Below are 14,400 nucleotides of genomic sequence, written 5' to 3' on the forward strand. Positions count from 1 at the left end.
TGATCTTTGAAGTAGAGAGGATGTAAAATGTATATCGGCTAGGGCAAGGAAAGCGTTTCTGAAAAAGCTAAATTTGTTAACACTGAGTATAGATTTAAGTGTCAGGAAGTCTTTTCTGAAAGTATTTGTATGGAGTGTAGCCATGATGGAAGTGAAACATAAACGATAAACAATGCAGACAAGAAGAGAATAGAAGCTTTAGAAATGTGGTGCTACTAAAGAATGCTGAAGATTAGATGGGTAAATCATGTAACTAATGAGGAGGTTCTGAATAGATTTGGTTAGAAGAGGAATTCGTGGCACGACTTGACTAGGAGGAGGGATCAGCTGTTACGACACGTCCTGAAGCATCAAGTGATCACCAATTTACTGTTGGAGGAAAGCGTGAAGAGTAAAAATCGTATCAAGAGATGAATACACTAAGCAGATTCAGAAGGAGGTACGTTGCAGAAGTTATTCGGAGATGAAGAGGCTTGTACAGGATAGAACAGCATGAAGAGCTGCTTCAAACCAGTCTCTGGACCGAAGACGACAACTAGAACAACAACTTTAGAAGAAGCATGAGGAGTGAGCATTAGATGACCAGGTAAATAAAGTGGAAAATTCAAATAAACATCTGGTTTATTAGAATAAGTTCTATAACAAACCCCCGCATAAATGAATACAACACATAGGATCTGCCACACTTAACACAGGTACAGTTCACTATTAATGAGTCGACAATACTAAGAAAATAAAGAAATATTCCCCTCTGTTTGGTGAACGAAAACAATGATTTACTAACTCCTGATGATAAGTTAAACATTGGACGCGAACATAACCAAGGCTGAACATTGAATTCAGCCTAATCATCACTCTGGTACGTGGTTTGTCTGAAAACCTAATCAGTCACACTGCTACTGCTGCTAGATAGATGCCAAGTCGTAAGAAAAGGAAATCAATAACAGGTTACCTCGGTCCGCTGTGTAGAATGCATAGAGAGGAGCAACATGTGTTTGTCAAATTCAGTTCACAGAACATAGCTTGATCTCTCTCCAAGCTAACATTGCAGCCACTCTCATCAGTGACCACAGCTTGTCTGGTACAATTTCCAACTGGACTCTGCCGGCTCAGCAATGCCTGCTCCCACCAGCTCACAGTAACGTGCAGTTCAGGCGCAAAACTGCCCAGCACTGTCTAAATCGCAATAACATGCGAGGTACTAGATGGCAAGTCCACTTAGGACTGCACACGTCTAACAACAAAAGTCTGGCTGCCCCACTTCATTTGCTTCCGTACAACTGACTCTTTACAACTCCACACTGCAACTGCCTCGTTCCTTTTCTTCAGATGCAACGCGCTCACGTGGCACTACCACGCCATAGGCGTTCGTCGCCTGTGAGTTCAAATGGTTCAAATGGCTCTGAGCACTATGGGACTCAACATCTGTGGTCATCAGTCCCCTAGAACTCAGAACAACTTAAACCTAACTAAACTAAGGACATCACACACATCCATGCCCGAGGCAGGATTCGAACCTGCGACCGTAGCGGTCACGCGGTTCCAGACTGAAGCGCCTAGAACCGGACGGCCACACCGGCCAGCCGTTGCCTGTGAGACTCATTTCAAAGATCACCAGTGAAACCTCAGTGCGTCTTATGCAGGAGAGGGATATCGAAATAGACCAGTGAGCGGTCGGAAAATATACCAAAGAACTCTCTCGTAACCAATATGCTGAATACGTAATAGAAATGAATGGCGGTTGAATCAACATACACGTTTCGTTGTCTCTATTGTCTGGGTATTGTTGAGGGTGTTACTGTGCCAAGTAATATGCACTAATCTGTCACCGACAGAACGTGTGTGGGACGAACTTTGACGTTAATCACATCGCAGTAGCAGCGCGAAAGTTGTGAAAGACCTGTTACAGATTCTAGGCCAGCTTGCCTCAGTAGAGACAGCAACGGCTTTATACACCATTTCTGACACAATCTGTGCATGCGCTCAGGCCATCTGCAATACGACGTCTTACTGGTAAGTAAGTTCATACTGCCAAATTCTTTATAATTTGACTCGATTTTGTAATCACTGAAAGGACATTACGTTCCCTATTAACCAGTGGTTTCATTTTGTTTCTATCTCCCCTGCTCGGTGCTTCACTTAGTCTGTCAGATAGTGTTGGTAAACTGGTAAGGCGAAATACTGCGACCACTAACCATCACGAAAATAAATGTTGCCTGGTGCCATTGCTGGTATACGACGTGGAAAGGAAAGCACATGAGCGGATCAGAGACGAATGGGGAATCAATCTAGCAACGATGCGGCCTGAAAACGGGAAGACCATTGACATAAGCTACTTTGTGGCCCGGTGCCTAGGAATTAGCATTTCGGAAATGGCGGCGCTGGGCGCCTTATCTCGTTTGTAGTCTTGAACGTCCATGGAAAGTTGTTGGAGGACGGTGAGGCCACGAGCAGGCAACAAGGTTTCGGACTTCATCACAGGACGTGGATATGGGAGGCTTTCTCGGTGTATAAAGGAAGATTGGTGGCAATCAGTGCCAGGCACAAGCGTTTCAGAGCACGAGAGTAGACTTTCACCGAACATTATACATAAAGCTCTGATACAGAAAACCTGTGCGTGCTCTCATATTGTCCCAACGATGTTGTCAGTTCCTACTGCAATGGGTTCGAGATCATCAAGACTGGACCGTGGGTCAATGGAAACGTGTCACCTGGTCGGATTAATCACGTTTCTTTTCTTCTTTTTTTTTACGATTGCTCAAAGCACGCACGACGCCATTGATACTGGCTTTTTTTATTTGGCGCTCTGTTATGTGATTTTAGTCTTTTCTTATGAAGGTTCTCAAATTACTATTAACTGAAAAATTCATGAATTTTGTTAAGAACAATTTTAGTTTTTTTCTTATGAAGGTTCTGAACTTGTTATAAATCAAAAATTCATGAATTTTGTTAAGTAAAATGTTAAAGTTACATTCACTCACGGGTCAACCCAGCCCTACCACTTCCAATGGCAGCAAACCATGGTATGGTGAGCCTTGAGTAATAAGAAAACAAATTTTTAGAAATATTTTGTTAGTTGCAAGGATTTGGGTCCTGCTATCTTTTTGGCGAACACTAGTCTATTGAATGAGATTTACACTCTTCAGTGGAGTGTGCGCTGATATGAAACTACCTGGCAGATTAAAACTGTGTGCCGGACCGAGACTCGAACTCGGGACCTTTGCCTTTCGCGGGCAAGTGCTCTACCGCCAATGTGAGCACTTGTCCGCGAAAGGCAAAGGTCCCGAGTTAGAGTCTCGGTCCGGCACACAGTTTTATTCTGCCAGGTAGTTTCACTAGTCTGTTGTAGTCAATAAACTTCCTCTGGATTTGGCGCCGCATTGTCAACTTTAAAATTCCAGCAGTTAGCAGTACACCCTGAGGAAGGCGTCTTGCAACAGCCGCCGAAACGTCGGAATTTTTTAGTTGACAATGCGGCCTCAAACCCAGAAGAATTTTATTAAATGTGACAACGGCCGCGGAAGCATACGTTTACATTACACTAGTCTATTGTGATTTTTGTTTCAGTACGACTGGAAGTTAGATTTCTGTGCTAATGGAAATAAGGAACGACGAAGAAGGCTCTGGAAGACTTAACCTTAGTGTCTGATGATACCGCAGCCTTTACATCGATTACCATTAGGTACTTTTGTTTCGAGATGGATACTGCCCCATCAGAACTCAATAATATCCGGATCCCTCATTTGCTAGATGCACCAAGAGCAACTTGAGGCCAGTGCTCACTGTCTTTCCCCACGATGTTCATACTAAGTGGGATAAGTCTCTTTCTGGCCGAGCTACACATTCAGCATGGCTGTTCATAAATCACAGCAAAAAAATCCGATGATACTGATGTTTTCGTTTAAACCAAACTTGCCCCGCTCCAGACTATGGTACCTGAAAGACGTATTGCCAGAAAAGTTTGATGCTGTGCAAGTGGCGGAGTTGTGGAAACAAGCAAGAAGGAATTTTAAAATTAGTCCTAAAAGAACTTCCAACCCCGACTCCTGCACTCTCCCGAATCAACCCACACACCTGTTAGCGTAGATACCTGGAAGATTCTTAAATTTATAAGTTACACGACTACATCTACACTCATAAGCTATCTACGTTTGACTGTACCTCAACAACCAACACAACATACACCCATCACTGAAATGTTATCTGTGATTTATTCCTACAAAGTAAAGGAAAACATCGTACAGTATTCAAGAGCATCTAAAGTTCGTACAAACTGCTACTTACTTATTAACAATGGCATTTATGCAGTCGGTAGTACCCCTACCAACCCCACTTCTGACATAAAATGTAACGGAAGTCAGGTTGTGATACGTCCCCCATAGTCGGGAGAAAGGGTAACTGGGAATGGACGGGGGGATGGTGTAGCTGCTCTCCCAGCTGGCTGTTAGTGATTTCATGGTATGGCAGGTACTGCAGGTGTCTGTCACAGGAAAGCTTTATTATTCGTCGAGGTAGAGTCGGCGCATACAACATGGCATTGGCCTACAGCATCTCTGTAGCGGTGTGGCTGCGGCAGTCATCCCCTAAAGTCATTCATGCTGATGGGATGCAGCACGTTGACTAGGCGCTGAGTAGCACCAGCTTACGCTAGTGCAGCATTAGTGCAGGCCAAAGCAACTATGCACTGCGCAGCTGGTGGCACCTAGGCAAAGACTTCACTGAATTCAATGTGCATCCAGATGGTGTCGAACCTCGGACCCTGAGGAACAAGGCCAAAGGCTGGCTGGAGGACGCTGTCTAACATGGCACACAAATCTGCTGCACTCTGTCACCTAACTCGTCGCTGAACTTTGCTGCTCGTAAGCCTTCGAGACCTGCATATTTATTTGTGTTCCCGCACCGTGTTGTTTTGCTGTCTGGTGGTGATGACACAGACCACTGATGGACACAGTGCTGCGCCAACGAGTCGTTACTGTGGTCTTTCCATATGGTGATGTAACTTCAGGAGCGCTTTGCAGGTCGGTTGTGTTGTAGTCTTTGTGTCTTTGGGGTGGTAAGTAAATCACTGTGTCTCGTTATTCCTGTGCGTCAAAGTATTCCATACGCACTGCAAAAGCATCGTAGTTGGAAAACCCACTACTGCTTTGTAAAGTATCACTCATATTATCTTATTGTAACCACCAAGTAATCAAATCAGTATGGTCGAACTGCAGTGAAATGTCATTTTTCCCTGAAACAACTCTGCTACACAATACCGCTCCGTCTCAGGTGTTTATGACTTCTATAGGAAAAGCAATGTTACGTCACAGCTCAACACCGTACTCCCAACCCATCTCAAAAATGGATCAAATGGCTCTGAGCACTATGGGACTCAACTTCTGAGGTCATCAGTCCCCTGGAACTCAGAACTACAACACACATATCGATGCCCGAGGCAGGATTCGAACCTGCTACCGTAGCGGTCGCGCGGTTCCAGACTGAAGCGCCTAGAGCCGCTCGGCCACTCCGGCCCCAACCCGTCTCATCGAAGTACTGTATGAAGTGACAAGGAACATGACTGCCTGCAAAAGGTGATTCATATATTTTGTTGGAAAAACTATACTACTCCATATCAGATTTAAACAGAGCAAATGTAAAGATAAATTTCTTGCAAGTGGGTTTAATGTGGAGCAATAGGCTGCGAAAGTTATAGTGTGTGGTCCAGATCGAAAACTTTTTGTAAGTTGGAGATGGTGTTTCTGACAAGCGCACAATGAGCAGAAACATTTCTAGGACCGTAGCGCAATTTTGAACTTGTTTAGTCTGAAGCAGAAAATACAGTCCTAAGGTTTCTTCCTTTACAGATACTGTCAGGCTGCAGAACACCCACAAACACGAGTGTCTGAGGTCAGTCAGTAGCGGCTCTAAAAATATTGCTTACGGTACTTCGGTGATTCAGCACCCTCCTCTGCCCTGAACTCTGCCTCCTCCGTCCTCCCTATCTCCTACCAACAAGCACATAATCTGAGGCAGTGTGGTATCTAGAGGTCCATAGGGTACAACATTCAGTACGACAGTAAATCACTGAACAAGGGGATAATTAACTGTTCGTCGTGAGAACACTTACGTACAGTTCCTGCACAGCTGAATTTTTTTTCCCGAGTCTCCGTCCATTCACAGATAGGGCATCAAGTAAGAATAACTGACGTTTATTTTCTTGAATACCATTCTGTAAATAACGATCTTCCTGAAAGAGTCATCTCGAAACACGTACCAGTTACGCATTCCGACAATACCAATGAACTACTATCCGTGTGTCAAAAGAATACTTTATTAATCACGAAGCACATTGTTAACAGATGTATCGATTGTTTTGTACTGTAATTGACGTTTGATGTAAACAGCAATTACAGTAGTAGAACTATCTGCGTGATAGTTAATTATCTGTCCAATCGACGCAACATTTTAGATTACAATCATAATTGAAAAAAAAATCTCCCTAATACATTCCTTCATGTTGCTGACATTACATATCCACTGATGACTGATACTGGCTGGATTGAAGTCCCTGAAGCGCGATACATGCAAAATCTCGATAATGAACGCATATAGAGCTAGAGATAAAGTGGTACAGACGGTTGTTTTTTCACTATCGGAATTGCACTGGCACGTTAGCACGCAATTTGTACTAGCATAAATATCCGTCGTGATGAATGTTTAACATCATTGCCTCTTTGGTATTATCTGTTCTCTCTCTGTCCCTGTCTGTCTGTCTGTCTGTCTATCTGTCTATCCATATCTCTATGCCTGTTCCCTCTCTCCTGCATTTCGGCTCACTAACGATGGCGAGGAGTTTGAAAACTGGGTGTTAGCCTCTGTTATTGGCGTCAGGAGAGGCAGAAAGGAAACTGCTGTCGTGTGTCAACAACAAAAAAAAAGAAAGCGATTGCTTTAACATGCCAATACTGCGGTCTCTCTAGGGTACCGGCTCTCCTATTACCAATTAAGTACTCTGGTTTGGAGCCGAGTGGAAGGCTTAAACCAGAGGCTCAGACGATTCTGCGGAGATCTGGGGTGCAAATTTCTCGACCTCCGCTATCGGGTGGAGAAATGTAGGATCCCCCTGAATAGGTCAGGCGTGCACTACACGCCGGAAGCGGCTACAAGGGTAGCGGAGTACGTGTGGAGTGCACATGGGGGTTTTTTAGGTTAGAGAATCCCCTCCCTAGGCCCGACAAGACGCCTCCTGAGACGCGGCAAGATAGGAGTAGGCAAAATGCAACAGGGAATAACAATATTAATGTGCTAATAGTAAACTGCAGGAGCATCTATAGAAAGGTCCCAGAACTGCTCTCATTAATAAACGATCACAACGCCCATATAGTACTAGGGACAGAAAGTTGGCTGAAACCAGACGTAAACAGTAACGAAATCCTAAACTCAGATTGGAATGTATACCGCAGAGACAGGCTGAACAGTGAAGGGGGAGGCGTGTTTATAGCGGTAAGAAGTGCAATAGTATCGAAGGAAATTGACGGAGATCCGAAATGTGAAATGATTTGGGTGAAGGTCGCGGTTAAAGCAGGCTCAGACATGGTAATTGGATGTCTCTATAGGCCCCCTGGCTCAGCAGCTGTTGTGGCTGAGCACCTGATGGATAATTTGGAAAATATTTCGAGTAGATTTCCCCACCATGTTATAGTTCTGGGTGGAGATTTTAATTTGCCGGATATAGACTGGGAGACTCAGACGTTCATAACGGGTTGCAGGGACAAAGAATCCAGTGAAATTTTTTTAAGTGCTTTATCTGAAAACTACCTTGAGCAGTTAAACAGAGAACCGATTCGTGACGATAACATATTAGACCTTCTGGTGACAAACAGACCCGAACTATTTGAAAAAGTTAACGCAGAACAGGGAATCAGCGATCATAAAGCGGTTACGGCATCGATGATTTCAGCCGTAAATAGGAATATTAAAAAGGGTAGGAAGATTTTTCTGTTTAGAGAAAGTGACAAAAAGCAGATTTCAGAGTACCTGTTGGCTCAACACAAAAGTTTTGTCTCAAGTACTGATAGTGTTGAGGATCAGTGGACAAAGTTCAAAACCATCGTACAATATGCGTTAGATGAGTATGTGCCAAGCAAGATCGTAAGAGATGGAAAAGAGCCACCGTGGTTCAACAACCGAGTTAGAAAACTGCTGCGGAAGCAAAGGGAACTTCACAGCAAACATAAACATAGCCAAAGCCTTGCAGACAAACAAAAATTACGCGAAGCGAAATGTAGTGTGAAGAGAGCTATGCGAGAGGCGTTCAACGAATTCGAAAGTAAAGTTCTATGTACTGACCTGGCAGATAATCCTAAGAAATTTTGGTCTTATGTCAAAGCGGTAGGTGGATCAAAACAAAATGTCCAGACACTCTGTGACCAAAATGGTACTGAAACAGAGGATGACAGACTGAAGGCCGAAATACTAAATGTCTTTTTCCAAAGTTGTTTTACAGAGGAAGATTGCACTGTAGTTCCTTCTCTAGATTGTCGCACAGATGACAAAATGGTAGATATCGAAATAGACGACAGAGGGATAGAGAAACAATTAAAATCGCTCAAAAGAGGAAAGGCCTCTGGACCTGATGGGATACCAGTTCAATTTTACACAGATTACGCGAAGGAACTTGCCCCCCTTCTTGCAGCGGTGTACTGTAGGTCTCTAGAAGAGCGTAGCGTTCCAAAGGATTGGAAAAGGGCACAGGTCATCCCCGTTTTCAAGAAGGGACGTCGAACAGATGTGCAGAACTATAGACCTATATCTCTAACGTCGATCAGTTGTAGAATTTTGGAACACGTATTGTGTTCGAGTATAATGACTTTTCTGGAGACTAGAAATCTACTCTGTAGGAATCAGCATGGGTTTCGAAAAAGACGGTCATGTGAAACCCAGCTCGCGCTATTCGTCTACGAGACTCAGAGGGCCATAGACACGGGTTCACAGGTAGATGCCGTGTTTCTTGACTTCCGCAAGGCGTTCGATACAGTTCCCCACAGTCGTTTATTGAACAAAGTAAGAGCATATGGACTATCAGACCAATTGTGTGATTGGATTGAGGAGTTCCTAGATAACAGGACGCAGCATGTTATTCTCAATGGAGAGAAGTCTTCCGAAGTAAGATTAATTTCAGGTGTGCCGCAGGGGAGTGTCATAGGACCGTTGCTATTCACAATATACATAAATGACCTGGTGGATGACATCGGAAGTTCACTGAGGCTTTTTGCAGATGATGCTGTGGTGTATCGAGAGGTTGTAACAATGGAAAATTGTACTGAAATGCAGGAGGATCTGCAGCGAATTGACGCATGGTGCAGGGAATGGCAACTGAATCTCAATGTAGACAAGTGTAATGTGCTGCGAATACACAGAAAGATAGATCCTTTATCATTTAGCTACAAAATAGCAGGTCAGCAACTGGAAGCAGTTAATACCATAAATTATCTGGGAGTACGCATTAGGAGTGATTTAAAATGGAATGATCATATAATGTTGATTGTCGGTAAAGCAGATGCCAGACTGAGATTCATTGGAAGAATTCTAAGGAAATGCAATCCGAAAACAAAGGAAGTAGGTTACAGTACGCTTGTTCGCCCACTGCTTGAATACTGCTCAGCAGTGTGGGATCCGTACCAGGTAGGGTTGATACAAGACATAGAGAAGATCCAACGGAGAGCAGCGCGCTTCGTTACAGGATCATTTAGTAATCGCGAAAGCGTTACGGAGATGATAGATAAACTCCAGTGGAAGACTCTGCAGGAGAGACGCTCAGTAGCTCGGTACGGGCTTTTGTCAAAGTTTCGAGAACATACCTTCACCGAAGAGTCAAGCAGTATATTGCTCCCTCCTACGTATATCTTGCGAAGAGACCATGAGGATAAAATTAGAGAGATTAGAGCCCACACAGAGGCATACCGACAATCCTTCTTTCCACGAACAATACGAGACTGGAATAGAAGGGAGAACCGATAGAGGTACTGAAGGTACCCTCCGCCACACACCGTCAGGTGGCTTGCGGAGTATGGATGTAGATGTAGATGGATGTAGATGTAGAAGTCAAGTCGATTAGCCTTCCGTAACTATTAACTTTTAAAATCTCGGTAGACTTGCATATAGTATTGAGTTCGTGAAGTGAACGATGAAATACAAAGTAAATGTCAACAGATGAAAATTTACAGACCAAGAAAAGCAGTATATTTTGGAGGCAACGACCCGTTGCAAGATGTCAAGAACGTTCATGTAAGGCTGTAGTTGAGAAGACAGAGACCAGACTGCAGCCTACCACCCACGTTATTCAGTTCCTACATTAAGCACCCAACAAAGGAAACCAAAGAGAAATTAGGAAAGGGAATTAAAGTTTGGGGAGAAGAAGGCAAAACCTTTAACGTACGGCTGTTGAAAGCAGGGGGAAGTTGCAGCCATTATCTTTTCGTCCCTATGGCGTACATCTCTACCGTATGACTTAACGAAAGTGTCTCCCTCTTCTGTAACACATTCCGGAGGAAAATTCTGATTTCCAGGTGGTGATTACACGGAACTGTATAGTGAATGCATTTACACGAAGCAAACACCCAACACAGCAGTACAGTTTTATACTCAGATGATGAAGAAATTGAAAGACTGTATGATGAAATAAAGGATATTCTACAGACTTAACTTCTGAGGTCATCAGTCCCCTAGAACTTAGAACTACTTAAACCTAACTAACCTAAAGACATCACACACATCGAAGCCCGAGGCAGGTTTCGAACCGGCGACTGTAGCTGTCGCGCGGTTCTAGACTGTAGCGCCTAGAACCACTCGGCCACCCCGGCCGGCATGTGACACACAAACTCATAAAGTTGTGCTTATGTCCGTCCCAGGTTGTCGGGAGTGCAGCATTCTGACAACGGTTCAAGGAAAGACTTAGTACGAGAAATGGTGTATTTAACAAATCGGACACACAGGTTCAAACAAGCTTTCGATCACGGTATACGAAGCGCCCGCGCTAGCGCACGTCGATAGGTCGGTGGAACCGGAATTTTAAGCGGGCAGGAAGCGTTGGTGTGAAATATTATACTGGACTTCCTCGAACAAGTGGAACTGACCTAGAATCGATACGACCTGCTTTTCGACGTTCACAGAAGTCTGTTCGGAGGACGTCCCAGTAGCTGCGATCCAACCGCGCACCGGCCTTCGGAAACGTTTACTGATGCATCCATACAGGCTCCGACTGTTGCACCCATTGAAACCAGTCGACAAGCCACGACGTATCCAATCCATTGTGGACGCTCTTCACCGTTTAGAGGAGGATGGAAATTTTCTAAACAATCTGAAATTTTCTGATGAAGCAACTTTTCATATGTGGGGTAAGATACGAAAACAGTGCTCGAACCTGAGGCACAGCCAATTCGCGTATTGTGAGGGAAGAGGTACGCAACAGCCCAAAGGTGAGTTTGATAGGTGATCACGATGCCGGCCCATTTTTTTCTCAGGAAAGTCCTCGACTCACCAAAGCTGTTTGCATTACTAAAACAGGCTGACCGCCAAGACAGTCGTTTTCCAACAAGATGGGGCACGGCCTCTCTGGGCTCAGACTGTGCGAGATTTTCTAGACCAGGTTTGGCGGGGGGTGGTCCAGTGCCCTGGCCTCCTAGGTCGCCCGACATCGCACTGATGGACTTCTTTCTATAGGGGTATGTGAAGGGCAGAGTTTTCCAAACGCTTGTGAATCTCATCAATGATATAAAGAACCAAATTGTTGTTTACATTGCCACAGTTGGTGCGGATATGTTGCGCCTAGTGTAGATAGAGCTTGTGTACAGACGGTATGTTGTGCGTGCCACCAAAGGCGCACATGCAGATATCGAAAAAGTGGAATGTTCCTATGGCACTGATAGCCGGCAATCACCACCTGGAAATTGGAAATTTAGTAGTTCCTATGGGATCAAGCTACTGAGGTCATCGATCCATAGGCTTACAGACAACTTAATCAAACTAACTTACTCTATGGACAACACACGGAGGGAGGACTCGAACCTGCGCGAACCGTGGAAAGGCGCCTCTGACCGCACAGCTACCAAGCGCAGCACCACCTGGGCTACTTCGGCTGCAGAGTGGCAAGTCTTCTTAGGCGACGCCATATTATGCGACTTGCGATTCGATGATGATGAAGCCTTGATAAGGACAACACTAAACCCACTCTCCAAGCGGAGAACATCCTGGCTGGGAATCGAACCCGGGCGCGCTGCATGGCAGTCAGATGTGCTAACCACTCAGCGAATGGGGCGGACATGTTCAGGCTGATTGAACGAGCACATTTAAGTTGTAACGTACCTATTGAGACACCCTGTGTAAAGGTAAGATAGAGAGTTTAAAACCTAATTTATAAGTCATTTGTGGGGGCGAATACGGTCACTGACCATAGCTTATAAGTTAGAAGCTGCAGATTAAAACTAAAGAAATTGCAAATGGGATAATATTAAGTTGATGTGACCTGTATAAACTGAAGGAACCAGAGACTGTTGAGAGATTCATATGGAGCATTAGGCAACGTTTGACTAAAACGTGGGAAAGAAATACAGCAGAAGACGTTGTTTTGAAGGATGAAGCGAGGGAGGCAGCAGAGGATATATCAATAATAAAAAAAGAAACAAGTCCTTTTAGAATTCCTGGGTAACACAGGGGAAGAAAGGAGGAAACAGAAAAACGCAGCAAATGAAACAGGGGGAAGGGAATACAAACGTTTAAAGAATCTGACTGACAGACAATGTAAAATGGCTAAGCAGGAGTGGATAGAAACCCATAGAAGCTTCCATGACTAGGGGAGAAATAAATACTGCTTATAGCAAAATTAAAGAGACCCTTGAGAAAAAGAGAATCAAATGCATGAACATCAAGACCTCAGATGGCAAGCCAGTACTGAGAAACAAACTTGAAGATAATATTAGATAAAAAGAAGAGGAACAAGGTCAACCTGCGGTGGGAGATGCAGTACTGCGAGTATAATCTGACAGAGCACTGGTAGATTGGTGGAAGCTGACCTCAGGAAAAATTAATTTAGGTTTCAGAGAAATGTAGGATCACGCGAGGCAATACTTATCCTGTGACTTAACCTAGAAGAAAGGCTAATCTACCTTTATAGAACTTGTTGATTTAGAGAAAGCTTTTGATAATGCTAACTGAATTATTCTTTTTGAAATGATGAAGGTAGCAAGGATAAAAATTTGGCGAGTGAAATTTTATTTTCATGTTGTACAGAATCTCGAGTACATTTATAAAAGTCGAAGAACATGAGAATAATATCATAGTTGGGAACGGAGCAAGACTGATTAGTGTCCTATTGAGATGTTATTCAATCTGTAGCCTGAGCAAGCTATGAAGGAAACCGAAGGGACATTTGAAAAGAAAATTAAAGTTCAGGAAGAAGGAACACGAACTTTAACGTTTGGCGGCGACGTTGTAATTCTGTCAATGACGACAAATAACTTGGAAGAGCAGTTGGACGAAATACATATTGTCTTGAAAAGAGGTTATAAATTGAACATTAACCAAAGTAGAACAAGGAAATTCGAATGACATCGAATTAAATCAAGCGATGCTAAGGGAGTTAGATTATGAAATGTATAAACGAATTTTGCAATTTCTGCAGCAAAATAAATAATGATGACCAAAGTAGAGAAACGCAAAGGCAAGAAAAGGATTACTGAGAAAGAGGAATTTGTCTTTAACGCAGTCTTGTGTGGAAGTGAAACGTGGACGATAAGCAATTCAGACAAGAGGAGGATAGAAACTTTCGACAGGTGGCGCTACAGAAGAATACGGAACATTAGTGGAGTAGATGGAATAACAAACAAGGAAGTGCTGAATAGCATCGGAGAAAATAGAAGTTTATGCTGCAGCTTGACTAAACGAAAGGATCGTTTGACAGGGCGCATCCTGAGGCATCAACGAATTGTTGGTTTTGTAATAGAAGGAGATGTGGGCGTGGGGCAGTAAAAATTGTAGAGGAGACCATGGCTTGAGTGCAATAAGCAGAATAGGATGGTAGGACGTGTATTAAGATGTAAAGAGTATTTTTTTTTCTTTTTGTCATCAGTCTTTCGACTGGTTTGATGCAGCAACTATCCAATATTTCTTTCCCATCTCAGAGTAGCACTTGCACACAACATACTCAATTATTTGCTGGATGTATTCCAGCCTCTGTCTTCCTCTATAGTTTTACCCTATACAGCCCCCCTCACACCATGCAAGTTATTGCACAGTGCCTTAACTCATGTCCTATCCTCCTGTCCTTTCCTCTTCTCAGTGTTTTCCATGTGTTCCTTTCTTCGACGATTACGTTAGAAGCCAGTAAATGATCTGCGAACAAAAAAAAAAAAATTACAGGAAGGT

This window comes from Schistocerca cancellata, chromosome 2, assembly GCF_023864275.1.
Source record: "Schistocerca cancellata isolate TAMUIC-IGC-003103 chromosome 2, iqSchCanc2.1, whole genome shotgun sequence".
In the NCBI taxonomy this organism is placed as follows: Eukaryota; Metazoa; Arthropoda; class Insecta; order Orthoptera; family Acrididae; genus Schistocerca; species Schistocerca cancellata.